The sequence below is a fragment of the Pseudorca crassidens genome, chromosome X, assembly GCF_039906515.1.
Source record: "Pseudorca crassidens isolate mPseCra1 chromosome X, mPseCra1.hap1, whole genome shotgun sequence".
In the NCBI taxonomy this organism is placed as follows: Eukaryota; Metazoa; Chordata; class Mammalia; order Artiodactyla; family Delphinidae; genus Pseudorca; species Pseudorca crassidens.
In genome coordinates this window covers 22610448-22637450 of record NC_090317.1, presented here as the reverse complement: position 1 = coordinate 22637450, position 27003 = coordinate 22610448, and the positions used below count along the sequence as shown (strand labels likewise).

At 38.4% G+C, this 27003-nt stretch overlaps 1 long non-coding RNA gene across 2 annotated transcripts in view; it reads right to left on the bottom strand.

Annotated features, from left to right (window-relative positions):
* LOC137217232 (uncharacterized) overlaps nt 1-27003 on the bottom strand; it is a 430021-nt gene that overhangs the window by 245782 nt on the left and 157236 nt on the right. For both annotated transcript variants that reach the window (XR_010940065.1, XR_010940064.1), the window contains exon 4: nt 16079-16175. This is a non-coding gene — a long non-coding RNA (uncharacterized lncRNA). The remainder of the gene's footprint in view (nt 1-16078; nt 16176-27003) is intronic.

Genomic DNA, 27003 nt, shown 5'->3' with positions numbered 1-27003 from the left:
CAAAGACCCAGAGACCATAAGGCCACAAAGAATAAAACGTTAACTATCCGGCCCTTTGCAACAAAAGTTTGCAAATTCCCGGGAGAAGAAAGGCAAGTGGCCAATGTATTTATAAATATACAATATTTGATCTACTAGTCATCAAAAAATGCAGCTCACAAAAAAAGACAACAGGTTCACCTATTAAACTGGTAGTATTGGTAAGGTTCAGGGAAAGGTATGCTATCAACTACGCTTGGCTGGAATATAAATAGGTAAACTCTTTCTTGGGGATATTGTGACAATATGTAACAAAGGCTTTGCAAATGATCATAACCCTTGGACGCTGTAATTCCACTGCTAGGATTTTGTCTTGAGGAAATAAAAGAGATCCACAAATATCGATGCATAAGGATATTCCTGTAAACATTAATAACAGTACAAAAGTGAAAACAATTATACTTTAGAAGAATAGTTTAATGACATGGGATAATAATCACAATATAATTTTAAGTGGAAGAAAAAAAGTCTGGGGTGGGGGAACCCAGTTTGATCTCAAACCTGTGATCTGCTGCAATTCACACATATCTAGTCTCATCTGACAACTAGTGGGGTAAAGCCACCAGAAGTACATTACATGGGAGAATGAAGAACCTCCTTAAACAGAACTCATCTGAAGGGAAGAGGAGCTTACACAGAACAAATTCGGTCAAGAATGACAACATGATCTAAAACAAGACCTTTGTCATGGGGAGTCTGCATCCCTCTGTGAGTCTCTATCCCTCCAACATAAAATGGGAACAATGACACCCTCCTTGCCTCACTCACCAGTTTATGAGTTTCAGTTAATATGGTATATACTGAAATGCTTTGAAAACTGCCAACTATTATCTAAATATGTTGGTCTTATTAGTTTAGGTGATCAGAGGCAATTCCTCAGAAACTTTGCTCATGAGATGGATTTGTTTATCATTAGCTCCTGGTGTTTTCTTCAACCGTGGCAAATACTAGTGCAATTAATTTGACTGAGATGAAGGCTTTTGATACTGTTTCAGGTGGAATAGGTTTTCCTCACAAGGGGCTTAGTTTTTAATTTCCAGTAAGGTTGAAAAGCAAGCATCTAAGAGAAGTAGGGCTTCTGATGTAGCCCAGTTAATGCTGCAGTGTTTTATTACCTCCATTTGCTATAATACTGCTTTTATTAATATACTCATCTCCTTGACTCATGCTATCATACCAGCCACATGTGCATGTGTTTAAAATTAACTTCTACAATCCTTCTGTTTTCACAGGAGCCTTGAATCTTTTTTTCTTTAATGTTTAATTGGACTACACACATCCCACTGCCACCACCCCCTCCCGCTTACCTCAATGCAGAAAGCAAATATCTTGATGCTTTGCTTTAACTATTAGGATAGAGGGGAGGCAGTAATTAAAATAACTGAGCACTCACTGTTAAGTTATTTTTGTGTATCCAGAATGTGCCTCTCAAAAGTTATCTAACTTCACATTGATACAAAAAACATAAAGATGATTCCTTCTCTCCTTTTTTCTATGTCACCACTATTCTTTCTCTAAGCAATGCTTCAATCATGGGGAATATATTCAACTCTAAAATTCTCTATTATCCTCTCCAAGTCATATTATTTTTCTCCTTGCCTCTCATCTTCCATTGCTATCACTTTAGTCCAGTGGTTCTAAAAATTTTAGCAGGCATCAGAATCCCCTGGAGGGATGGTTAAAATACATATAACTAGGCCCCATGTCCAGAGTTTCTGATTCCGTAGGTCTGGGATGAGGCCCAATAATATGCATGTTAAAGAAATTCCAGATGGTGTTGATGTTGCAGTCTGGGGACCACACTTTGAGAACATTGTTCTAATCTACTCCTAAATTACTGTAATAGTCTTCTAACATTTATTCCCCCTTCATCTGCTGTGCATGACTACTCCATACAGAAGAGACTAGTGGTCACAAAACAAGCTCTGGAGTCAGACTGAACTTGGGTGGAACCTTTATTTACTATGTCACCTTGGACAAATTACCTAATATCCCTGAAGCTTAATTTCCTTATCTAAAATGTTGGCTAATGATAGTATATATTTCATAATATCATTGTGAAGATGAACTGAGATAATTAATTCAAAGCACTCAGCACAATTCTTGCTACATTGTAAGGGCTCAGTAAATCATAGCTATTATCATTATCTACCAAAGAAGTAGTCTTAAAACATCTCTATATTAATAATAGCTCTACAGTAGTCAAGAGCTGAAGCTGGTTTTGATCAAGTAAAGCTATGGAACACATATGCTAATGAAATAATAAAAGACATGAACAAAGACGTTTCTGTAAAGATGTGTACTGTGGAGTTTGGTATAATAGTATAGACTGGAAATACGTGACAAATAATATTCAACTTGTCAAATAAATTATGGAACATTAGTAACAGAGAAATGCTATGCAGCCATTAACAAAGAGAAGTAGTGTAGCAGAGTGGCTAAGTGTGCAAGCAAGTTTCTGAAGCAAAGCTGTCTGGATTCAAAATGCCAGCTGCCTACTTATAAGTTCTGTGACCCTGGATAAGTTCAAGTGTACTCAAGTTCATTGGCTGGTCGTTTCGTCTTGACTTCACACTCTCTTGGAGTACTTGGTATTCAATTTTGTTCCTGAGACCAAATCAAATAGACATTTTTTTTCTGAAGAAGACATACAGAAGGCCAAGAGGCACAAAAAAGCTGCTCAACATCGCTAATCACCAGAGAAATGTAAATCAAAACTACAATGAGGTATCACCTCACACCAGTCAGAATGGCCATCATCAAAAAGTCTACAAATAATAAATACTAGAGAGGGTGTGGAGAAAAGGGAACCCTCCTACACTGTTAGGGGAAATGTAAACTGGTGCAGCCACTGTGGAGAACAGGATGTAGGCTCCTTCAAAAACTAAAAATAGAGCTACCATATGATCCAGCAATCCCACTACCGGGCATATACCCTGAGAAAACCATACTTTGAAAAGATACACGTACTCCAATGTCTATTGCAGCACTGTTTACAATAGCCAGGACATGGAAGCAACCTAAATGTACACTGACAGATGAATGGACAATGGAATATTATTCAGACATAAAAAAGAATGGAATAATGCCATTTGCAGCAACATGGGTGGACCTAGAGATTATCATGCTAAGTGAAGTAAGTCAGACAGAGAAAGACAACTATCATATGATATCACTCATATGTGAAATCTAAAAAATGATACAAATGGACTCATTTACAAAACAGAAATAGATTCAGAGACATAGGAAACAAATTTATGGTTACCAAGAGGAGAAGGAGGGTGGGATAAATTAGGAGTTTGGGATTAACATATACACATTACTACATATAAAATAAACAACAAGGACCTACTGTATAGCACAGGGAACTCTACTCAGTACTCTGTAATAACCTAAATGGGAAAAGAATCTGAAAAACAGATTCTCACTGTTGTGGCCTCTCCCTTTGTGGAGCACAGGCTCCGGACACACAGGCTCAGTAGTCATGGCTCACGGGCCCAGCCACTCCGTGGCATGTGGGATCTTCCCGGACCAGGGCACGAACCTGTGTCCCCTGCATCGGCAGGCGGACTCTCAATCACTGCGCCACGAGGGAAGCCCAATAGATATATTTTTATGTATAACTGAATCACTTTGCTGTAGAGCAGAAACTGAAACAACATTGTAAATCAACTATACTCCAATAAAAATTTAAAAAATAAAATAAATATTTTAAAAAACAAACTAACAACAATGTAAATTTGACATCATTCTCTGACTTAGAATTCTCCAGTAGTTTTCATTCACGTTACAATAAAATGCAGACTGCTTCCCTTGGCCTACATGGCTGTACATGACATTATCTTCCTTCTTACCTTCTTATTTAGCATAATACAGCCACACTGATTTCTTTGATTCCTTAAGTATGCCTATTTCTTTCCCATATCAGAGTGTCTTGCTGTTTGCTCTAAGTCCCACTTTCCAGCAGGGCTGGCTTATTCTTACCACACATCACCTTATCAGAGAGGCCTTGACCATCCAGTATAAACGGGGACCTTCCAATCTGTCTCACCAGCCTGTTTACTTTCATCAAAGTTCTTTTCACAATCTGTAATAATCTTATTTGTTTAACTTTTTACTGTATGATTCCCCCCACGACAATGTAAAGTCCATGAGAATAGAGTCTTCATTCACCTTGTTCTCTGTCCTACCCTCAACAATTAAAAGTGTCTCATACAATTTTTAAAGGTGTCAACTAAAATATGTTGAATAAATATATGAAAAAAACTAAATGAAAATAAATATGAGAGGGCTGAGATGGAGTTAAGAACATCAGCTGGGTACATCTTCTGTAAATTGCATTGTCAGCACAGATATCCAAAATTGCTCAGTTATTCCTTTTTATTTTTTCAAATTCATGGATGTTGTGCAATTTCTACACTACTATGGAAGAAAGAACACTATAACATGTGTCACAATTTACATACTTGGTACCATGTAATATGTTCATGACAGGTATAAACATATTCTTCACCTCTTTGGGAAGTTGGGGAAGCTTCCACTCTCTTGTGTTTTTCATCACCTTAACAGGTGTATGGTAAGTGAAAGGGGCAGGTGGCAGGGGCTATTATGGTGAAGACCATTAGGGTCAGTTGGGCCTTTTGCAAATTGTTTTTAAACTGCATCATGTAGGTGCCTATGACTATAATCTAGTATGCAGTACAGTCCTACGCTATAATCATGGGGCCCCATCCTCCTCTTGAGAGCTATTAATTTTATAACTAATAATTAGCCAACCTGCTTGGGAAAAGAGTCCCTTGCGACTATTCTTTCAATCAAATTCATTCAGCACGTGTAGGAACACCTTCCTAAACAAATTTACCCCAGTGAAAATTAAGGAACAGGAGACAACAAGGAGGAAGAGATTGACAACACATTTCTTATATTTTAAGACCCATCATTCACATTTGAAGATAAATAAAACCATCACCAGAAGAAATGTAGGTAGCAGGGATTTCAGCATTTATTATATTGATATAGATTTATTTCTCATTTACATATTTATAACTCATTTTTTTCTGAACAATCCCACAGGATGAACAATATTATTTACTATTTGCAGAGGAGGAAACAGAGTCAGAACTGTTAATTGTTTTTCCAAGACTTCACTCAAAGCTACAAATTTTCATGGTCATGTTTCTAATCTGTCTGTTTTGCTTCAGAGTCTGTGCTCCTTCAACCTTATTATATAAACCTCAACAAGGGGTAGCATAACATCTCTTAAGGCAGAAGAATACATGATTAAAAGGAAAAAAGGGCTTCCGGGAAGATGACGGAAGAGTAAGACGCGGAAATCACCTTCCGCCCCACTGATACACCAGAAATACCTCTACACGTGGAACAACTCCTACAGAACACCGACTGAACACTGGCAGAAGACCTCAGACCTCCCAAAAGGCAAGAAACCCCCCACGTACCTGGGTAGGGCAAAAGAATAAACAGAGACAAAACGATAGGGACGGGACCCGCACCAGTGGGAGGGAGCTGTGAAGGAGGAAAGGTTTCCACACACTAGGAAGCCCCTTCGCGGGCGGAGACTGCGGATGGCGGAGGGGGGAAGCTTCGGAGCCGCGGAGGAGAGCACAGCAACAGGGGTGCAGAGAGCAAAGCAGAGAGATTCCCGCACAGAGGACCACGGCCGACCAGCACTCACCAGTCCGAGAGGCTTCTCTGCTCACCCACCGGGGCGGGCAGGGCCTGGAGGTGAGGCTCAGGCTTCGGTCAGAGCGCTGGGACAGGACTGGGGTTGGCGGCGTGAACACAGCCTGCAGGGGGTTAGTGCGCCACGGCTAGGCGGGAGGGAGTCCGGGGAAAAGTCTGGACCTGCCGAAGAGGCAAGAGACTTTTTCTTCCCTCTTTGTTTCCTGGTGCACAAGGAGAGGGGATTAAGAGCGCTGCTTAAAGGAGCTCCAGAGACAGGTACGAGCCGCAGGTATCAGTGTTGACCCCAGAGACAGGCATGAGACGCTAAGGCTGCTGCTGCCACCACGAAGAAGCCTGTGTGCGAGCACAGGTCACTATCCACACCTGCCCTCCCGGGAGCCTGTGCAGCCCGCCACTGCCAGGTTCCCGGGATCCAGGGACAACTTCCCCGGGAGAACGCACAGCGCTCCTCACGCTGGTGCAACATCACGCCGGCCTCTGCCGCCGCAGGCCCGCCCCTCACTCCGTGCCCCTCCCTTCCCCCCGGGCTGAGTAAGCCAGAGCCCCCCAATCAGCGGTTCCTTTAACTCCGTCCTGTCTAAGCCAAGAACAGACGCCCTCCAGCGACCTACATGCAGAGGCGGGACCAAATCCAAAGCTGAGCCCCAGGAGCTGTGAGAACAAAGAAGAGAAAGGGAAATCTCTCCCAGCAGCCTCAGGAGCAGCGGATTAAAGCTCCACAATCAACTTGCTGTACCTGCATCTGTGGAATACCTGAATAGACAACGAATCATCCCAAATTAAGGAGGTGGACATTGAGAGCAAGATTTATGATTTTTCCCCTTTTCCTCTTTTTGTGAGTGTGTATGTGTATGGTTCTGTGTGAGATTTTGTCTGTATAGCTTTGCTTCCACCATTTGTCCTAGGGTTCTATCTGTCCGTTTTGTTTTGTTTTGTTTTTAATTTTTTCTTAATAATTATTTTTTATTTTAATAACTTTATTTTATTTTACTTTATCTTCTTTCTCTCTTTTTGTCCTTCCCTCCCTCCTTCCTCCCGCCCTCCCTCCCTCCATTCTTTCTTTCTTTCTACTTCTACTAATTCTTTCTTTCTACTTTTTCTCCCTTTTCTTCTGAGCCGTGTGGATGAAAGGCTCTTGGTGCTCCAGCCAGGAGTCAGTGCTGTGCCTCTGAGGTGGGAGAGCGAACTTCAGTACACTGGTCCAAAAGAGACCTCCCAGCTCCACATAATATCAAATGGCGAAAATCTCCCAGAGATCTCCATCTCAACACCAGCACCCAGCTTCACTCAACGACTAGCAAGCTACAGTGCTGGAAAGCCTATGCCAAACAACCAGCAAGACAGGAACACAACCCCACCCATTAGCAGAGAGGCTGCCTAAAATCATAATAAGGTCACAGGCACCCCCAAAACACAACAGCAGATGCGGTCCTGCCCACCAGCAAGACAAGATTCAAGCCTCATCCAGCAGAACACAGGCACGACGAGTCACCTCCACCAGGAAACCTACACAAACCACTGAACCAATCTTAGCCACTGGGGACAGACACCAAAAACAACGGGAACTACGAACCTGCAGCCTGCAAAAAGGAGACCCCAAACACAGTAAGATAAGCAAAATGAGAAGACAGAAAAACACACGGCAGATAAAGGAGCAAGATAAAAACCCACCAGACCTAACAAACGAAGAGGAAATAGGCAGTCTACCTGAAAAAGAATTCAGAATAATGATAGTAAAGATGATCCAAAATCTTGGAAATAGAATAGACAAAATGCAAGAAACATTTAACAAGGACCTAGAAGAACTAAAGATGAAACAAGCAACGATGAACAACACAATAAATGAAATGAAAAAGACTCTAGATGGGATCAATAGCAGAATAACTGAGGCAGAAGAATGGATAAGTGACCTGGAAGATAAAATAGTGGAAATACCTACTGCAGAGCAGACGAAAGAAAAAAGAAAGAAAAAAACTGAGGACAGTGTCAGAGACATATGGGACAACATTAAACACACAGACATTCGAATTATAGGGGTTCCAGAAGAAGAAGAGAAAAAGAAAGGGACTGGGAAAATATTTGAAGAGATTATAGTTGAAAACTTCCCTAATATGGGAAAGGAAATAGTTAATCAAGTCCAGGAAGCACAGAGAGTCCCATACAGGATAAATCCAAGGAGAAATACGCCAAGACACAGATTAATCAAACTGTCAAAAATTAAATACAAAGAAAGCATATTAAAAGCAGCAAGGGAAAAACAATAAATAACACACAGGGGAATCCCCATAAGGTTAACAGCTGATCTTTCAGCAGAAACTCTGCAAGCCAGAAGGGACTGGCAGGACATATTTAAAGTGATGAAGGAGAAAAACCTGCAACCAAGATTACTCTACCCAGCAAGGTTCTCATTCAGATTGGATGGAGAAATTAAAACCTTTACAGACAAGCAAAAGCTGAGAGAGTTCAGCACCACCAAACCAGCTTTACAACAAATGCTAAAGGAACTTCTCTAGGCAAGAAACACAAGAGGACGAAAAGACCTACAATAACAAACCCAAGACAATTAAGAAAATGGGAATAGGAACATACATATCGATAATTATCTTAAATGTAAATGGACTGAATGCTCCCACCAAAAGATACAGATTGGCTGAATGGATAGAAAGAGAAGACCCATATATTTGCTGTCTGCAAGAGACCCACTTCGGGCCTAGAGACACATACAGACTGAAAGTAAGGGGAAGGAAAAAGATATTTCATGCAAATGGCAACCAAAAGAAAGCTGGAGTAGCAATTCTCATATAAGACGACACAGACTTAAAAATAAAGACTATTAGAAGAGACAAAGAAGGACATTACATAATGACCAAGCGATCGATCCAAGAAGAAGATATAACAATTGTAAATATTTATGTACCCAACATAGGAGCACCTCAATAAATAAGCAAAATACTAACAGCCATAAAAGGGAAAATCGACAGTAACACATTCATAGTAGGGGACTTTAACACCCCACTTTCACCAATGGACAGATCATCCAAAATGAAAATAAATAAGGTAACACAAGCTTTAAATGATACATTAAACAAGATGGACTTAATTGATATTTATAGGACATTCCATCCAAAAACAACAGAATACACATTTTTCTCAAGTGCTCATGGCACATTCTGCAGGATAGATCATATCTTGGGTCACAAATCAAGCCTTGGTAAATTTACAAAAATTGAAATTGTATCAAGTATCTTTTCCGACCACACTGCTATGAGACTAGATATCAATTACAGGAAAAGATCTGTAAAAATTACAAACACATGGAGGCTAAACAATACACTACTTAATAACGAAGTGATCACTGAAGAAATCAAAAACGAAACCAAAAAATACCTAGAAACAAATGCCAATGGAGGGCTTCCCTGGTGGTGCAGTGGTTGAGAGTCCGCCTGCCGATGCAGGGGACACGGGTTCGTGCCCCGGTCCGGGAAGATCCCACATGCGGAGCAGCTGGGCCCCTGAGCCATGGCCACTGAGCCTGTGCGTCCGGAGCCTGTGCTCCGTAACGGGAGAGGCCACAACAGTGAGAGGCCCGCGTACCTCAGCAAAAAAAAAAAAAAAAAAAAAAAAAATGCCAATGGAGACACGACAACCCAAAATCTATGGGATGCAGCAAAAGCAGTTCTAAGAAGGAAGTTTATAGCAATACAATCCTACCTTAAGAAACAGGAAACATCTCGAATAAACAACCTAGCCTTGCACCTAAAGCAATTAGAGAAAGAAGAAAAAAAAACCCGAAGTTAGCAGGAGGAAAGAAATCATAAAAATCAGATCAGAAATAAATGAAAAAGAAATGAAGGAAATGATAGCAAAGATCAATAAAACTAAAACCAAGTTCTTTGAGAAGATAAACAAAATTGATAAACCATTAGCCAGACTTATAAAGAAAAAAAGGGAGAAGACTCAAATCAACAGAATTAGAAATGAAAAGGAGAAGTAACAACTGACACTGCAGAAATACAAAAGATCATGAGAGATTACTACAAGCAACTCTATGCCAATAAAATGGACAACCTGGAAGAAATGGACAAATTCTTAGAAATGCACCACATGCCAAGACTGAATCAGGAAGAAATAGAAAATATGAACAGACCAATAACAAGCACTGTAATTGAGACTGTGATTAAAAATCTTCCAACAAACCAAAGCCCAGGACCAGATGGCTTCACAGGTGAATTCTATCAAACATTCAGAGAAGAGCTAACACCTATCCTTCTCAAACTCTTCCAAAATATAGCAGAGGGAGGAACACTCACAAACTCATTCTACGAGGCCACCATCAACCTGATACCAAAACCAGACAAGGATGTCACAGAGAAAGAAAACTACAGGCCAATATCACTGATGAACATAGATGCAAAAATCCTCAACAAAATACTAGCAAACAGAGTCCAAAAGCACATTAAACAGATCATACACCATGATCAAGTGGGGTTTATTCCAGGAATGCAAGGATTCTTCAATATATGCAAATCAATCAGTGTGATACACCATATTAACAAACTGAAGGAGAAAAACCATACGATCATCTCAATAGATGCAGAGAAAGCTTCTGACAAAATTCAACACCCATTTATGATAAAAACCCTACAGAAAGTAGGCATAGAGGGAACTTTCCTCAACATAATAAAGGCCATATATGACAAACCCACAGGCAACATCGTCCTCAATGGTGAAAAACTGAAAGCATTTCCACTAAGATCAGGAACAAGACAAGGTTGCCCACTCTCACCACTCTTATTCAACATAGTTTTGGAAGTTTTAGCCACAGCAATCAGAGAAGAAAAGGAAATAAAACGAATCCAAATTGGAAAAGAAGAAGTAAAGCTGTCACTGTTTGCAGATGACATGATACTGTACATAGAGAATCCTAAAGATGCTACCAGAAAACTGCTAGAGCTAATCAATGAATTTGGTAAAGTAGCAGGATACAAAATTAATGCACAGAAATCTCTTGCATTCCTATACACTAATGATGAAAAACCTGAAAGTGAAATCAAGAAAACACTCCCATTTATCACTGCAACAACAACAAAAAATATCTAGGAATAAACCTACCTAAGGAGACAAAAGACCTGTATGCAGAAAATTATAAGACACTGATGAAAGAAATTAAAGACGATACAAATAGATGGAGAGATATACCATGTCTTTGGATTGGAAGAATCAACATTGTGAAAATGACTCTACTACCCAAAGCAATCTACTGATTCAAGGCAATCCCTATCAAACTACCACTGGCAGTTTTCACAGAACTGGAACAAAAAATTTCACAATTTCTATGGAAACACAAAAGACCCCGAATAGCCAAAGCAATCTTGAGAATGAAAAACGGAGCTGGAGGAATCAGACTGCCTGACTTCAGACTATACTACAAAGCTATAGTAATCAAGACAGTACGGTACTGGCACAAAAACAGAAAGATAGATCAATGGAACAGGATAGAAAGCCCAGAGATAAACCCACGCACATATGGTCACCTTATCTTTGATAAAGGAGGCAGGAATGCACAGTGGAGAAAGGACAGCCTCTTCAATAAGTGGTGCTGGGAAAACTGGACAGGTACATGTAAAAGTATGAGATTAGATCACTCTCTAACACCATACACAAAAATAAGCTCAAAATGGATTAAAAACCTAAGTGTAAGGCCAGAAACTATCAAACTCTTAGAGGAAAACATAGGCAGAACACTCTATGACATAAATCACAGCAAGATCCTTTTTGACCCACCTCCTAGAGAAATGGAAATAAAAACAAAAATAAACAAATGGGACCTAATGGAACTTCAAAGCTTTTGCACAGCAATGGAAACCATAAACAAGACCAAAAGACAACCCTAAGAATGGGAGAAAATAATTCCAAATGAAGCAACTGACAAAGGATTAATCTCCAAAATTTACAAGCAGCTCAGGCAGCTCAGTAACAAAAAAACAAACAATCCAATCTAAAAATGGGCAGAAGATCTAAATAGACACTTCTCCAAAGAAGATATACAGACTGCCAACAAACACGTGAACGAATGCTCAACATCAGTAATCATTAGAGAAATGCAAATCAAAACTACAATGAGATATCATCTCATACCAGTCAGAATGGCCATCATCAAAAAATCTAGAAACAGTAAATGCTGGAGAGGGTGTGGAGAAAAGGGAACACTCTTGCACTGCTGGTAGGAATGTGAATTGGTACAGCCACTATGGAGAACAGTATGGCAGTTCCTTGAAAAACTACAAATAGAACTACCATATGACCCAGCAATCCCACTACTGGGCATATACGCTGAGAAAACCATAATTCAAAAAGAGTCATGTCCAAAATGTTCATTGCAGCTCTATTTACGATAGCCCAGAGATGGAAACAACCTAAGTGTCCATCATCGGATGAATGGATAAAGAAGTTGTGGCACATATATACAATGGAATATTACTCATCCATAAAAAGAAATGAAACTGAGCTATTTGTAATGAGGTGGATGGACCTAGAGTGTGTCATACAGAGTGAAGTAAGTCAGAAGGAAAGAGAAAGACAAATACCGTATGCTAACACATATGTATAGAATTTAAGGGAAAAAAAATGTCATGAAGAACCTAATACAGGAATAAAGACACAGACCTACTAGAGAATGGACTTGAGTATATGGGGAGGGGGAAGGGTAAGCTGTGCCAAAGCGAGAGAGAGGCATGGACATGTATACACTACCAAATATAAGGTAGATAGCTAGTGGGAAGCAGCCGCATAGCACAGGGACATCAGCTCGGTGCTTTGTGACAACCTGGAGGGGTGGGATAGGGAGGGTGGGAGTGAGGGAGACGCAAGAGGGAAAAAAAAGAAAGGAAAAAAGGATTTTAACTTTCTAAGACAAATCCTGCCTTTCTTCAGGATTTCCCAGAAAAGAGACATAGGCCATCACGTGTATATCCTGACACAGTTCTCCCATTGATTGGCTCCAAACTTGTCAAACCTCCTCCACAAAATATGTTTACCATAACTAGTTTTTTCCTGATCCCACTTTGAATGTCCAGGGTTTAGGACAGTAAAGTAAGTCAGACGTCTTTCTTATGCAGTGTGAGAACAATACAGAACTCCACATAAAAATAGACTGTTTCAGACCCATCCAGAAGAATTTAGTTGCTGAAGTAGCACAAAGACCTTGCTTTGGTTTTCTTTCCTATAAGAATAGCATTTCCCCAAGGACTAGGTTTGAGTGAGATTCTGGAGGGTACTGTAATTTCATTAAAAAAATATGTTTTATAGTCATACCTTTCCAACATTCACAAAGAAAAGTTCATTTCTAGCTGAAACTTGATGTCATTCTTTTCTGGCTGGGATGTGAAGATTTGGGGAATGGGTGAAAGAAATTTATTGAGTTGTTAAAAATATATGATGCAGGTCTTGTCTAGTTTTCACCTCCCTGGCACATAAACACAGTTGCTCTCTTTCATGCTTCACTTCTGTCAATCACTGTGACAGGCAGAGTGGAATTCCCTTCCTCTGCCTTCTCAAACAAAAGCAAAAATAAACAACATAATATTTTGATGCAGAACCTCAGCATTTCAGTGAAGGTGAAACTACTTTCCACTTCCAATCCACCTTGAGATCTGTTCTCGGGTTGGGGGGAGCGTGGACCGCAACGGTATTCAGCAGGGTCAGTGGTGAGGGTCGGCATTAGTCTGAGCCCACCCTCAGTGAGCCAGTGGCAAAGGGGAAAGAGCAAAGACATCACGCAGTATGCAGGGTAGAATTGCGTCCAGTCAGCGTGCTTGGCTCTTCATTCCACATGTGAATTCAGAAAACTATTTGAGAAGCAACTTGGCAGAAATGTTTATGCTTGGAGTATAGGTTCTCGAAAACTGAAGGAGTCGAAGGTGACCCATCTTAAAGACCTATCAGGCATAGCGTTATGATTCAGTACTATCAAGTCTTATCTATCAAGTACTATTGGTTTGAATTTTGGAGGGCAAAAAGTAAGAAACTCTTATTACTCATGAATATAAACCTTGCTGGAAAGACCCCATGAGCAAACAAAAGGGAAGATAGAGGCTGGTAGAAAAGTATTTGTACCTCTGCAGAATGTGTGCTCACTGCAGGAGATCTACCTTGGACAGTCTGCTATAAAATCCTGCCCTGTCCAGATCAGAGTGTATAAATTACACCTTGTTGGCATATATTCAGCTGGTAGATTACTATACTCCTTGACTCATTGGTACGTAAGAGCCTAATCAAAGCAGTCAGCTGAGTATTCAATAATTCCTATCATAATTTCATAGACAGTGAAAAAGTCCTATTTTCATAAATACATAAGCTCTTCCCTGATCCTGGGATCAACACTCCCAGCGGATTTCCTCAGAACTTACATAATATATAACAAAAATAAACTAGGTCAAAGGAAACAAAAGAAAGAGGCATCAAGGACACAAGTTTAACCATATATAGATACACCTGGAAGTCAACTGAGGGTCTGCAAATAAACAAGTGTAAACCAAGGCACAATGAATAGTGTTTAAAAACTGGCAACAAGTTGTCTGGGTTCAGATCTTGGTTCTGCTATGTACTAGTTATATGACCTTGAACAAGTTACTTTACCTCTCTGTGTCTTGATTTCCTCATCTGTAAAGCCTTATAGAGTTATAAATTAATAGTTGCTAAATGGCTAGAACAGTTCCTGACATATAGCAAGTGTTACATGTATGTATGTGTGTGTGTGTGTGTGTGTGTGTGTGTGTGTGTGTGTGTGTGTTTGCTCTTATTTGAAGCTACAGTTCTAAATCTAATGGGCACAGAGAGAATATGGGTAGATGAGCGTATACTTTAACATAGATTATTGCCGTAATTTGCATTCAAACAAAAAAAAAATGACAGGCCAGCCCCTTTATCCAGCTGGTCTCCTCTCTCTCAGAGAATATTATATGTCTTCCCCTCTTCTCTGTTCATCTCCTTTCCTTCTAGTAATTTAAAAGATTTAACTGAAAGTGCATTTCTTAAGGAAATGAAAAGTGTCCACTCAACCTCTAACACATGAAAGCATAGTACAGTCTCTCAAGGCCCAGCTAGGACACCCCATCGTCTGGAGAATCTTTTCTTGATTTTCCTGGTGGCCTCAGCCCACACTGATCTCTACTTTTCTTGAGCCTACGTAAACAGTGCGTTTTGTACCACATCCCTAGCACTCAAACTTGGGAAAATTATCTCAGGATTTTGACTGTGAGGCTTGCTTTGTTCCCCAATAGGATCATAAGGTTTTGTCAGGTCTTAGAATATAGTTCTATTTTGTCATGCCTTTAATGACTGACTGATTGATCAATCATTAGATTTTCCCCAATTCACTCAATAAACAATCTAACCTTAGCCTATTTCATCCTATTTGAGGCCAAAATTTGAAATTCAGGAGAAAAAAAAATATCAGCACATTCTCACCGTTGCAGAAAAACCTAATGTGTCAACCATCTCAAGTTTTCTTCCCTTCCTTTCATAGCCAAACCATTAGATTATTGAAACAAAATTCCCAGAGAACTGTACTATTTCCTTCATCAGCAATAGGCATAAAGGTTTTGACAGAAATATTACAAACCACAGAGATGCTGTTTTGTACATGGGAAAATACTGGAATTAGGCATTATTTTAGCCAAACTAGGGATTCGAGGAAAGCTGAGTATTATGAGTAAAAAGAAAGCAGAGGCTGCCTCTTTAATGCAGTCAGATAACCAAATAAAGATCCATTCATTTTGCCCCCTGCTCCTTCCTGGTACCTTGTCACCTGCCTGGCCTGCTTGATTCCTCCTTTTCATCATTTCCATCATTTCCATCATTTTCATCATTTCATCATTTCTATTCAAGGGCTATGGTTAGAATCTCAAATAGCCAGAGACAGATACGGGCAGCTAACAGCAAATGGAAAGGTAATAGTATTTCTTTTCAAACACCATATCCAACATTTTGAATAAATAACACCTTCATAAGGGGGGAGGGTAAGGCTTTTAAGTGCATGTATCTGAAAAATGCATTTTAAAATAACTAATGTAAATAAATCATATTCTAGATATTTTCATTCCTACTGTGCAAAACTGCTGGACGTTTTCAAATGATTTCTTTTCATCTCTTTAAAGATCAACAAATAGATTCTTGGTTTTTGTTTTCTTTATGGAATTAAGGTTGAACACTTGCCAGAATTTCGAATGACAGCGATAGAATCACAAAGAAAAGATGTAATTTGTAAGGATACTATCAAAAGCAAATTAGAAGTGTTCTTGGTCTTTTAGTTTGAGACACAATGGCATCTACTCACCTTTCTACCTTGTCAGACTGTCTTCTGTTCAGAATTTCCAAGCTGCTATAATTCTGAGTCATTCTCATCTCTGCTCTTCTGCAATCATTCTGAAAATCTAGAATAAGAATCACAGCAAAAATCGCAGTAAACATACAGGAAAATAATAAATTATCATATTTATTCATTCAACAAATATTTATTGAGAACCTACTACCTGCTAAGCACTGTTATAAATAAAATGATGAACAAGAAAGACATATTCCTTATTCAAAGAGAGCTCAAACTTCGGTAAGAGAGACGAGACACTTTTTACTTTTTAATTCTTTTCAATTAAAACAATTTTTAAAAAATTTTTTTTCTTTTTCTTTTTTTTTTTTTTTTTTTGGCTGCATTGGTTCTTCGTTGCTGTGCATGGGCTTTCTCTAGTTTTGGCGAGCAGGGGCTACTCTTCATTGTGGTGCACGGGCTTCTCATTGCAGTGGCCTCTCTTGTTGCGGAGCATAGGCCCTAGAGCGCGCAGGCTTCAGTAGTTGTGGTGTGGGGGCTCAGTAGTTGCGGCGCGTGGGCTCAGTAGCTGGGGCTCGCAGGCTCTAGAACACAGGCTCAGTAGTTGTGGCGCGCGGGCTTAGTTGCTCTGCGGCACGTGGGATCTTCCCGGAGCAGGGATCAAACCCATGTCCCCTGCATTGGCAGGCGGATTCTTAACCACTGCACCACCAGGGAAATCCTGAGACAAGACACTTAACAGATATTTTCTATACAGTAGTGTGAATGTAGGGATGGGAAAAATGCAGGGTGCTCTGAGATCACACAGGAGAGACGTCCAACACACAACCTAAATGAGGGAAAGTGCATGGGCAGGGATCAAGAACGCCTTCCTCCAAAAATAACATCTGTAGAGAAGAACTGAGGCATGTGTAGTCATTTATCAAATTAGAGTGGGAGTAGGTTCAAGGGGGAATGTTCCAGACAGAGGAAATAGAATGTGAAAGGGACCAAAGGGAAGAGAGAGTAATCCATTCAGGAATCTGAAATACGTTTAATAAATTTGTCCAGTACAAGGCTGGTGAAACAGTGAGGTTAAGGGATGAAACTGGAGAGTTAAACATTGAACTCTCAAATCCTACCATGGCTAGTTTGTTTCCAGGGTCTGAGGGCCTTAGCACCAATTCTTTCCATTGTCTTGCAGCATCAGTACTTGGACCACAAAAGTCTAGTGCACCCTTCAACAGCATCTTGCCTAGGTTTATTAATTTCTTATCTTGCAGAATTCCTCCATGCAATGGGCAAAATCTCACAATGCACCATCTAGGAATACCCTTGGACATCTTGATTAATTGAAAGGAGAGAGCTTCACAGTCTTTACCAGTTAGAATTATCCCCCTCAGTTCATGTATCTGACCCGAAATAGATGCCCCTTTCTCAAGAGGTTGGACACAAGGACGACTTCATATTTCAAGAAAGGCTTTGCCACGAAACACATGGGTGTGTGGTTTTATTCTGGTTAGGCACATCAATATATGCACCATTCAAGGCAACCCAATCCACCAAAATAGTTATACACAGAAAGCAACAAAGAAATCATGACCTCACAACCAGTATTTGATTAAGCTAAAGAGTTGAATAAGAGCAATGGAGAGATACCATGAAAATGACCCCTGTTAATAAAATCATAGGAAATATAAAAATACCAATTGTTCCAGCCCTCAGCTCTTAGAAAGATGTCTAAATGTCTCTGAATAGGTACTTGTTTTCCTTAAAAAATCGAGAAATATTTTATTCTTCTCACGGATAAAAACGCTCAGAGCAGATTTATATGTCAGGTCAGTTGGATGGAAATGTTACTATAATATACTGAGCAACTGTGATATGTGAAGCTCTTTAGGAAAAACAGGTCGTGGTCTCTATAGTTTCCACTCTAATGATACTGTGACTACAGCCATATTCAGCATCAATTTATCTTGGATTCTTTTAGTTTTCTCCTGAAGTGTAATTATGGAAGAAAAAGGATTGATGTGGTTAGTAGGAGAAATGGGACGATTACTTTCCATTTTCCAAATTAGTGTTCCAGGAGAGGTTTAATAGGTGTTAGATTTAAAAAGAAAGAAAAGCCAAGTGTAACAAACTTGAACAAATTTCCTTTTCACAGAATTTCTCAAAACATTTTATCTCCTAATACGCACTGTGAGTATCCAAAAAAGGGATATCATATTCAATTTTCCCCAAAGGTATTTGTCCTTGTTTTTTATGGAACTCCCTCCAAATAGAGTCTATAAAACACCATGCTAATAAAATACCAGAAGTTATTTATTTTCAGAAACTATGGGTTTCAGGAGGTTAAAAATAAGGTAAAGTACCATGTACTTAGTGTTCTCTATTATAAATAAACGCCATACTTCAAGCATCCCACCTCAGAAATGAAATCTTCTTTCCTTGAGGCCTTTGGCCCAAATTAATCTTTCGAATCTCTTAGGTGTCATAGCTTTGTTTAGCTATAAGACAACTTAGTATACACAGCATTCGGTGGTGGAGAGATCACTATCAGTGGATACAGAATGCCGGAGTTTAGTCGGAACTTGGAAATATTGGCAAGTAACAATCAACCTGAACTTCAATGTCTTCAACTATTAAATATAGAGAATAATAGTAGCTAAAATGAATTGACTTATATGTGAATTGTAAAATGTTACATAGTTATACTCTTAGTATAAATTATGCTATATATATATATATATATATATATATATATGGGAATCACAGTTTGACTCAACATAATTCTGGTTATACTTCTGTTGTTTAAAATATTTTTGATGATAACACCAATATGTTTTTAAAGTATTTAAAGTAGCACAATTATACCCAGAAGAGTTATTACACAACATTAATATTTTTGTATGCCTTACAGTGATTTTGTACGTAAGATTTCTTCTCTTCCTCCCTTCCTACTCTACCATGCTCAATCAATCTGCTGGAACCATGCTGGAAACAAGAGCACTTAAGTGTTTCAACTTTGTTTTTTAGTTTGCTGGCTATACAAATGAAAAGTAGTATATATCAAGTCCATCCCAATGTTTCATTTCCACAATTTGAAGAATCCTGCATCTATAGCAATTCTTTGCATATACGTACCCTGAAAGAGTCATACACAGCAAGTCGGTAATCCAAATTTCTTCCTCAGGATTACAGCAAGTAAGATTTGATTTTTAGAAGCCAAGACTCAGACATGATGCAAGTCACTCAAGGTGACCCAGCAGGCTAGAACTGGGGACAAAACTCAGAACACTAATTTCCTATCCTGGTTCTCTCCAATTGTCCAGGCACCCTCCTTAACACAATCAGGTTTAACCTACAAGAATACTGGTTAATATCTCCTGGTGCTAAAATGGAATTGGAGGCTTGAAAATGGAAATTGGTTACTTAATTCACTCTAAATCAATGTCTCTGTTGATAATGCATCTGTCAATGTAAGTAGCAGGGATCCAGCTGGGTACTGGTGCATAGCTCCTCAGTCATTGTCTCAGAATGTCTTTGTGACATTAGGGAAAAGATGAGATTTTCAATCAGGGTTCAGCTGTGCTGCCCTTTTTTCAGCACACATTAAAATGCACTTACAGAGACCTCCCTCAAAGGGACAAAGAGGCAAAAGCATTCTTGAAAGAGTATTGAGAGGTTCAGGGACCATTCAGAAGAATAAATTTGAATAGTAAGTACTGAATGCTTATAATAGGCTCACAGAATGTTTAGACATTCAGTATGGGCTTTGAAAAACATCTTGAAACATATGGGTGGTGTGTATACATTGTTGAGTATGTACGTTTGCTGAGAAGGAAAAATCTGTGCATGAAAATACTCCATAGGTTCCTAAAATGAATCATGGACTACATGCAATTAGGCTGTGAGAGAATTCTGTGAGGAGAGGAGCCATGTCTTACATCTCTGAATCACTATCATTTAGCATGGTACCTGGCAGAGAGTAAGTACTTGTTAGCTGTTCACTGGATGAATGAATAATGAATGAATGCACAAATGAACGAATCACAAACATACATATACATATAACACACCATTGTTAATAAGACAGAACACTGAAGACCCTTCACAATTTATCCTCCTCCTCCCTTTATTTCAACTTGCCATGCATACTCTGCTTTGGCCACAGCAAATTACTGAATGTCTAAACATTCTGTGAGCCTATTATAAGCATTCAGTACTTACTATTCAAATTTATTCTTCTGAATGGTCCCTGAACCTCTCAATACTTTGGCCACAGCAAATTACATACCATGTATCTGGATACATCTTTCTGACCTTTTGTTCATAATATTCCCCCTGGATGGAACTTCCTTCTTACTGTTCTCTGCTTAGCATCATTCCTGGCATCATCAGGTTCAATTTGAGTATCACTACCAGTCAGTGCTCTGAAATCTCTCTGTCCAAACTGACAGTATGGTCCTTATCACAATGTAGTATAAATATAACTTATACTATTTATTTTTATATCTCTAGGAAATAATATTACACATAGAATACATATTGCTAAGCTGGAAAACCCAGAAATCTTTCTTTGATGACTCAAAAGGCACTTTAGTATCTTTCAGTGTTTCATAATTACAGGGCAATGTAAAAACTCATATTCTGGGACAGGACTATCGTTGTTAAAACCTCATGTTCTAAAGCCACAGAAAGCTGAGCTGAAAATCCCAGCTCCATCAATTAGTAGCAAATATCTTGGGAAATTCACTCTAGTTTACCACCTTTCCATCCGTAAAATGGGGATTCAATAAAAGTTCCACTATAAATGGCTGTTGTGAAGACCCAAGAAAATAATCTCTGTAGTGTTTGGCACGTAATGGGTGCCGAATAGATATTAGTGAGTATTATTATTAAGCCCCAAATGCTGACGAGTGCTGATCAGTTGAGAAGCTGTGTTATCAAACATCTGGTCAATGAAAGTTTACACTGCAGATTTAGCTACGCTGGGGAAAAAACACAGGTCAAGGGCACATGCTCTCATTTTGAGTCTGAGCTAAAATTCTGTCCATATGCAGAGGCCTGTAAGAGGTCACCAGGAGCTGGTACTGTGGGAATGCCAGTAGGAGTTCAGAAAAATTCCTATCAGGAACTCAGTCTCTCCATGACAGTCATAAATTCAGATGAGATTACTATTGGAATGAATATCAGCTAGGTCACCATTAGAAATAAGTAACAGTCTGCAGTCTTGACTTCTAACTCAGCCCAATGGGGCTGGAAGGCACAAGCTCCCACGTACCGTTTGGACCACACATATAGGAAATTAAAGAGCAATTTTATAAGCTGCTTCAATAAATTCATGGCTGAGAAATTTTGGGTTGAGCCAGCTGCTTGAGAGCTTACCAGAAAGAGTTAACTGGACTGTCATCAAATTAGTAAGTCAGTGAGCTATTTACAGAAAGCAATCCATTTGTAAATGGGCCAGTTGACCAGAAAATGTAAAAGTAATACTAATTTTGGGAGGATGTTGAGAAAAGGGAACTCTTGTACTCTATTGGTGGGAATGTAAATTGGTACAACCCCTATGGAAAACAGAAAACGGTAGAGAGTTTCCTTGAAAAACTAAAAATAGAACTACCATAAGATCCAGCAATTCCACTCCTGGTTATTCTGGAAAAAATGAAAACCCTAATTTGAAAAGATACATACAACTCAATGTTCACAGTAGCATTATTTACAATAGCCAAGATATGGAAGCAACCCAAGTGTCCATCAACAGAAACATATATAAAGAAGATGTGGTATGTACACACACACACACACACGCACACACGATGGAATACTACTCGGCCATGAAAAAGAAGAAAATTTTGCCATTTGCAGCAACATGGATGGACTTAGAGAATATTGTGCTTAGTGAAATAAGTCACACAGAGAAAGACAAATACTGTATGGCATCACTTATATGTGGAATCTAAAAAACAAAACAAATGAATGTATATGCAAAGCAGAGACAGATTCAGATATAGAAAACATTTCTATTTTCTACCTTCTTCCAGAGTCATAAATCAACGTTACAATTTTTCATTTATGCGAGTAACTTGTTAATTTTCTGTTTCTTCCACCACACTGTAAGCTCCAAGAGGGCCAATGACCATGTATATTTTGTTTACTGCTCTATCCTTAGAACTTACCTCAAATTCTGGCACACAGTAGGTAGTCATAAATATTTGGTGAATGCAATGATCCATTAATATCCCAGCTGGCAGATTTAGACATGACTTTACGGCCTCTTGCTAATCTTGATGTTCACACTGAGGTTCACTTGCACAAACTTTACATCAGCTTAGGAATCACAATCTTAAATGTTTGCAAGCAAGTTGTAGAAATGAGTGAAGTGGCCCTGGTGTAAAATCAACTGAGAGTAGTTGGGATTATAGACAAATAGTGAATGCAGTGTCTAAAGACATTAAAAAATACTGTACTGGTCAAATGAAACATAATCAGTAGGTTAACAGTTTGTCAGCACTCTTCTGCCTCAATGAGGACATGCTGTCACCCAATACTAGAAAATTTCTATCATCTCCTGAAATCAACTGTCACGTGGAAATAGACAATTAGCCAAGGAGAACTATTTGCTACAAGGAATTCTTAGCTATATCTGTCAAAGTGTACTCATTTATACCATCACCAGAGAACGAACGTAAGTGATGATCTTTGAGTGGGGTCTAATAACCGGGGAGAATAAACTTGAACGAAATAGCAACAGGATGTCTGCCAAAAGTTGATCAATTTTTACCCGAGTAATTTTCCTCTAGAATTGTAATGATCTATGAAATTGAGTCACTTAACAGTAAAAAAACCAGAAACAAACAAATAAAAACAGGAGAAAATGTTAGAAAAATCTGTAACATATAATTGTGTATTTTCAATGAGAATATATAGTATATTGTATTTGTAAAATATATTTTAACTGGCAGGGAGTGACGAAAAGGCAACAAAATAAAATCAGAGAAGATTTCATGGAGATGAAAAACATACTCACTTAATGTAAAACTGTGATGAAGGAAAATAATTAAAAGTATCTAATTTCATTGAGTGCTTGTTATATGCCAGAAGCTGTTCGAAATATGTAACATGTTATAGCTCATTTACTCCTCTCAGGGCTGTGAAGTAGATATTATTATTACTTTATTGTTTAAAAAATGGGGGAATAGTAAATTTGTATAATTTTTCCAAAGTCACATAGCTAGTAAAGAGAAGAGCTGGGGGCTTCCCTGGTGGCGCAGCGGTTGAGAGTCCTCCTGCTGATGCAGGGGACACGGGTTCGTGCCCCGGTCTGAGAAGATCCCACATGCCGCGGAGTGGAGCGGCTGGGCTCATGAGCCATGGCTGCTGAACCTGCGTATATGGAGCCTGTGCTCCACAACGGGAGAGGCCACAGCAGTGAGAGGCCCGCGTACCACAAAAAAAAAAAAAAAAGAAAAGAGCTGGGACTCAAAGACAGGTTTTCTTGATTCGAAGCCCTAAAGCTAAATCAAGTAATTCTACTATATTTTAATAACCAACCTAATATGTTCATATACATACATACTTCATAAATATGTATACACATACATGCACACATATATATGGAATTCCACAAAAATATATAGCAGATTTAGGAGAAATAATGAAAAAAAACTAAACTTTGTAGAAAAGAAGGATTTTACAGAGTACATCTATATCTATGCATGCCTTTTTACTGTCAAGGAGAGAGGAAAACTCCTATTAGTATCCATAGCAACAAACCAACAAGAAAACAAGCAAATTGAAAACAGCTTACCTGAAAAGAAAACCAAATATAACTTTTATTTGTCATATCTTCCATAACACTAAAGCTGGGAAAAAACTGAACAATGACTACGGAGTTTTGAGAAAAAATAAAATAGCAACAAAATTCTATACCCAGCCAAGCTATTATACACCTATGAAGGCAGCAGAAATACACATATTCAGATATTCAAGGATGAGAAAATATATACCCTAATTATTCTACATATAAAAGAATAACTTTAATAAATCGATATATCAGATAAAACAATTAATTTGAGAATTGGGGGAATGCTATAAAATAAATAATAATGATTAAAGAACTGAGGAAATGTGGAGCATAAGCAACTGTTAAGAAAGCTATGAAATGTTTAATTTTTTTAACATCTTTATTAGAGTATAATTGCTTTACAATGGTGTGTCAGTTTCTGCTTTATAACAAAGTGAATCAGTTATACATATACATATGTCCCCATATCTCTTTCCTCTTGCATCTCCCTCCCTCCCACCCTCCCTATCCCATACCTCTAGGTAGTTACAAACCACCGAGCTGATCTCCCTGTGCTATGTAGCTGCTTCCCACTAGCTATCTATTTTACGTTTGGTAGTGTATATATGTCCATGCCACTCTCTCACTTTGTCCCAGCTTACCCCTCCCCCTCCCTGTATCCTCAAATCCATTCTCTAGTAGGTCTTCATCTTTATTCCCGTCTTGCCCCTAGGTTCTTCTGACCATTTTTGAGGCAGATTTACACTGAAGCTCATGAAACTAGAGCTTTAAGTCCCCAAGTCCCCTCATACACTCAGACCCCTCCCAGGACCCTGGAAGGAAGGGCCCTAGCAAGGTGTTTACAAAGTCCAATGTTTAAAAAAAAAAAGCAAAAATAAACTATTTTACCTATGATTAGTTTCTACTTAAATATCATTTTTGTTAAACTTCCCCTTGGTCAAAGAGTATCTGGCTAAAACATAACATAAAAAAGTAGATTATAGACATATGCAAGGCAAAGAGTATGCACATTTATACTGTCGGATATTGTTAAATCTTCTTTCAAAGATTATACACGCCTACCAATTGTGAATGACACACTATTTACATTTTTTAATCTTCACCAAACTTATAAACCAAAATATCTAATTTTAAATATTCATATTAAGACTATATTATAATATATATATTAGCCATTTAATGCTTTCACCTGTGAATTATTGGTTCACCTATCCATTTTTATTTTGTTCCATTAAGCTATCACAATGAAGGTAGAATATATAAATTTAAATCCTTAAATGTAAAGCAACCAAGGAAAAGATCAGATTATCAAATAAAAGAATAACAAAGAAACAAAAAATCAGATGGTATTAAAAGAGAGAAGTCAAATATAACAGTAAAATAATCCCTTATTAAAATATATTGACTTTTATATGTTATAAAAATAAAATCAAAACTTTTTTCTTTATAGAAAACATTTACAACAAAATTTCATAAAGTCATATCAATGAAAAGATGGAATCTGACAAAGTTATTCAGGAATAATTTGACAAAATTATTCAGGAAGGAATATTTGAGGAAGATAGCCATGGGATTTTAGACAAAGGAAGAATAATGCAATGAAATAACAATTTAATACGATGGAACTAAGATCATTTAAAATCCAGTGGCAAAAAATTGTTCTGACGAACCTAGGGGCAAGACAGGAATAAAGACGCAGACAACATAGAGAATGGACTTGAGGACACGGGGAGGGGAAGGGTAAGCTGGGATGAAGTGAGACAGTGGCATGGACATATATATACTACCAAATGTAAAACAGATAGCTAGTGGGAAGCAGCTACATAGCACAGGGAGATCAGCTCCGTGCTTTGTGACCACCTAGAGGGGTGGGATACGGAAGGTGGGAGGGATATGCAAGAGGGAGGGGATATGGGGATATATGTATATGTATAGCTGATTCACTTTGTTATACAGCAGAAACTAACACAACATTGCAAAGCAATTATACTCTAATAAAGATATTAAAAAAAAGACCCAATGCTGCCAAAAATAAGTAAATTTTAAAATCCAGGGGCAGTAGATGGAACAAAACACAGAGTGTGTATCTATACATATATATATATATATATATATATATATATATATATATATAAATTTGGAAATTTCTCTATGATAAAGGTGGCAATTATAATCAGTGGGACAAGAAGATATCTGCATTTCTCAATGGGGCTTTTTTTAATATTTTGGACAGGACATTTATTCTTTATGCAGCATTATACCACATACTGAGGGACATTTAGCATCCTTGGTCTCTATATTCTAAATGTCGGTAATACCTCCTAGTCATTGTGACATACATAAAAGTCTATACACACTTAAAAATTCATCTTAGAGGGGAGATATTGCTTATAATTAAGTAGCCGTGGTATAAGTGGTATGGGAAAAACTGGCCACCCATCTGTAAAAACAATACTAAAAATAAAATTAGATCATATATCAAAAATAATTTTTTATGGATTAAAGATTTAAAAAGTGAAATCTTACTAGGAAAGTATTGGTAATAATTATGGACCTTAAGCTTTGGGATCATGACCACAAAGAGTCTAATTATAAAGAAAACAACTGGTAGATCTTTATTTGATGTTAACACTAAAAAATATCCTAAACAAATGTTATAGGTAAACAACAAACTGGGGAAGAATTTTCAAGATGACCCAAAATGAACACCTGATATCTTTAAATTACAAAAAGTTTTCTTTAAATGACTTAAAAGTATGATAGTATTTTTTTTAAAAAATGGTTCGAGACTGCAAACAGTGAGCATAAGAAAACTATTCATGTGAAAATGACTCTACTACCCAAAGCAATCTACTGATTCAATGCAATCCCTATCAAACTACCACTGGCAGTTTTCACAGAACTAGAACAAAAATTTTCACAATTTCTATGGAAACACAAAAGGCCCCAAATAGCCAAAGCAATATTGAGAACGAAAATTGGAGCAGGAGGAATCAGGCTCCCTGACTTCAGACTATACTACAAGGCTACGGTAATCAAGACAGTATGGTACTGGCACAAAAACAGAAATATAGATCAACGGAACAGGATAGAAACCCCAGAGATAAACCCACGCACCTATGGTCACCTTATCTTTCATAAAGGAGGCAAG